This window comes from Temnothorax curvispinosus, unplaced genomic scaffold (genome assembly GCF_003070985.1).
Source record: "Temnothorax curvispinosus isolate PA1 unplaced genomic scaffold, ASM307098v1 QBEX01011479.1, whole genome shotgun sequence".
Classification (NCBI taxonomy): domain Eukaryota; kingdom Metazoa; phylum Arthropoda; class Insecta; order Hymenoptera; family Formicidae; genus Temnothorax; species Temnothorax curvispinosus.
In genome coordinates, this window is record NW_020221259.1 from 1,443 (window position 1) to 5,400 (window position 3,958).

Here is a 3,958-nt window from a genome sequence, read left to right on the forward strand (position 1 = left end):
AGATCTTTAAGAAGGAAGGTGTATCTACAAAATCGTACAAACACGTACGTATATGCTGTCTTGTAAAAGTTGTCAAACTGTATGTTTACGCGAGCGTTACTTCTGTAGTAACTTACGATAATTCACTCGTTTACGCGGAGTAAATTATCGTAAGTTACTACAAAATCCCGTTTACGCGAAGGAAAATTCTGTTTACGCGAAGGAATTATCGTTAAGTTTACTACAGAAGTAACGCTCGCGTGTAAACGTAGTAAGTGAAATATCCCATATAGGGTTTTACTAATGGTCCTATTCTGGCCCAAAACTGGTCGCCAAGTCACCAATATTGGCGTGATAATGGCAGCCATGACTGGCCCAGCAGTGGGACTTCTCTGGAATGATAACTTCGGTCCAGCAATGGGTAACAATCATGGGCCAAACGTGGTAACCAATCATGGGCCATTAATGGTTAATCTGTCCTGCCAATATTTGACCATTAATGGCTAGTCTATTATAAAATATAAATTTCAGGTAAATTCGAGAGGTCTGGAAAAAGAAAACCGCGATAAAAAGCGCTTAAAATGTGTAAAAGTAGCACACTTGTGTTTGTAGTGTGCAGTCTTGAAAAAATAAAGATATTATTTACTAAAATAAAGTTATATTAACGTCACATTAATCCAAAAGTGTGCCACACTTTATTATAAAAGTGTATGCCACGAAACTTATATACAAGTTGTGCAATGTGCAGTTCCGTCATCATTCTTATAACATCGTTCATCATATTTTAAATTTGAGAAACGGATCTCATCGGATGCCATCTATCGGATGATCTGATACTAGACGGCAACTAACCTCCTTAACACGCTTAATGCCAAGCATGGGCGAATACAGTAAGCCAAGTATTGGCCAATCATTGGTCACCATATGTCGGGCCAAACATTAGCGCCATAGCAAAATGTACAGTTCCTTTATCTGAATGGCACCCAATCATTCGCCAAGCATGGTCCACTATAGAATGCCAAGTATCGGCCAATTATCGGGTACCATATATCGGGCCAAGCATTGGCCCTGTTGTTAAGTCTGGCAAGCCCTATATGGGATATAAAGTATTAACCACAGAGAGATGTCGAGGAGATCTTTAAAAGAAGGAAGGTATATTCAAAATGGCACACGTACGTATATGCTGTCTTGTAAAAGTTGTCGAACTATGGGAGCTTTCCAGCAAGCGACACAAGTCGACACAAACGTCGTTCTATCTTTCTTTTTTGGCAATGAGTAACAAAGACAAAACGACACTTGTGTCGACTTGTGTTACTTGCTGGAAAGCCGCTTATATGTTTACGCGAGTGAGTACATCTATATAGTAACTTACAGTAATTCATATTAAGATACGTCGTCGTCTCTCAATCAGAGAAACGTAACCTTCACTACTTTCAACGGTGGCTCTTGATTTCCGATCATAATAGTTACTATAAAATCTCCCGTTTACGCGGAGGAATTATCGTATCGTAAGTTACTACAGAAGTAACGTTTGCGTAAACAGGTTATAAAAATAACACGATGTTATATATGTGGTTTGCCGTGAATATATATATATATATATATGTGTGTGTGTGTGTGTGTGTGTGTGTGTGTGTGTGTTTGTGTGTGTGTGTGTGTGTGTGATTTCTGCCTAGTGCTCTGAATGTCATCTAGTTGCCCATCAAGAACTTTCGATGGGCTTCTTCAGAAGATAGGATATGAAAAAAATCCTAATGCATGATGACGATACCACAAAGATGCTAAGGCTAGATGCCACGAAATGTGCATGTATCGTCGATCACGCGGAATGCAAGAAAAAATCCGCCGTTAAATTGAGCGAACATTCACGAATCCTGATACCCACAAGTAATTTCTTACAATCTTTTTATGATCCTGATTATCTCATAATTTGTATTTTTGTACGTGTATTTTATGCTTTGATAGAAGGAACGTAAAAAAGAGCAGGAAAAGGAAAGAGCACTAGCGGCGAAGCAGACAGAAAAGAACAAACAGAAGAGACAGATTCAAGCTTTGTCTTTTAATCTGGACGAAGACGAAGATGAAGCTGAGATGTCTTCTGACGAAGACAATGCCGAAAAATCCCCGCAGTCAGAAAATGTGCAATCTGATGGCCCTGCGATTAAGAAGATTTAGAAAAATCCAGATGTAGATACATGTTTTTTGCCAGTAGGGAAAGGGACGATAAGGAAAATAAACTTAGGGAAGAATTGAGACAAGAATGGGCTAGAAAGCAGAACGCGTTGAAGGAAGAAGAAATTGAGATCACATTCAGTTATTGGGATGGATCTGACCATCGTCGGAGTGTTATAATGAAGAAAAGTGAATGTCTCAGTGGTTTAGAGAACGTTTAAGTTATTAAAATACTCCAGTGTCACTTTTGGAGTAACATTGGCATGATATATAATGTTCTGCTGCATAAATTAAATTTTCACATAAAGGTAATTCTATCTATTAGGTTCTTTAGAGATGTTTAGAAGTTCTGAGGCCCGAATTCAGCGAGCTTAAAACAGTAATGGCAGATCAGTTAATGTATGTCAAGGAGAATCTTATATTACCGCACCATTATACGTTTTACTGCAACTGTAACTGATTTTATTGTAACTAAGGTAAATATACCAAATGATAAAACTTATGAAGCAATATCACAATGTTGGCATGTTATTTTAATGTATGTAATATTGCGATTAGGCACGAGGAAAGAGCGGGCCTCTGTTCAAATTTGACGTTCACGATGATATTCGTATTATGCACGATGCTTCTGTCAAAACCGAAGAATCACATGTCGGAAAAGTTTTACTTAGGTATTTATTATTAAAAAAATATTTTGCATAATTCTTTTTTATGTTATTTTTTTATTTTTTTCATTAGATCATGGTACGAGAGGAACAAACACATTTTTCCAGCGAGTAGATGGGAACCTTTGATCCAACAAAAAGTTACAAGTATACAGTGTCGGATAAAAATAGGAAAAAAACTAAAATCTGATCTTAGATTCAACGAATTGTCCAATTTTGTTTAAAGGATTCAGATTTAAGGACTGTAAATATTATAACCAGATAAATAACTTTGTTTCATCGTACAATTGATTCATTATAAAACAGCTGATTATATATATGTGTGTGTGTGTGTGTGTGTGTGTGTGTGTGCGTGTGCGTGTGCGTGTGCGTGTGCGTGTGCGTGTGCGTGTGCGTGTGTGTGTGTATATATATATATATAGTAGCTACATTGTATTTTTAAGGACTGTGATTTTAATTCATTCAGTTATGTGATAATATTTAATTCATTTACTCGATTATATAGCTCTACTAAATAGTTAAGTTTTCGCAAACATTTGGAGGGAAAATAAAAATACATGAATAGTTTAATGACTTGAATATAATAATTACAATATGAAAATACAAAACCATACTTTAATTCATTCCGATACAGAAACAGTATTAAAATATTAATCCATGATCAGATCCTCTAACAGAAATCTATTTACAAATATTAGATGTATCATCTCTTGTCATTTCTTGAAGATAACTGTACAAAAATAAATATATACAATTATATCGATTATAATCACGTATTATTCATAGATTTGATGCAAGTTGGATCCATGTATGTAATATTTTTGGGAAAATGGTCCATTATAATAAACTTTTTCTCAGTCGATCTGTTCAAGCAGTCAAGGAATCCGAACCAATAAATAACTAGTCCAGACCCGAATCTGTTCCAGTAGTTTCCAGTTTCACATCGTTTTATATTCTTCATGTGTTTTTAATACATGAATTATTACTTATTTGAAAATTAATAATTAGTGGATAAGGAATAATCACATTGTCAGGTAAATTTTTTATTTTAAAAATAATTGATTTAATATAAATAATTTAATTATTGCAGATAAACATGATTTAAAAAACAGGTTAATATTATATATATGTATATATACGAT

At 35.0% G+C, this 3,958-nt stretch overlaps 1 pseudogene; it reads left to right on the plus strand.

Moving 5' to 3' along the window:
* Positions 1-1,770: 1,770 nt before the first annotated feature.
* On the plus strand, positions 1,771-3,117 carry LOC112461506 (annotated as a pseudogene).
* Positions 3,118-3,958: the final 841 nt, after the last annotated feature.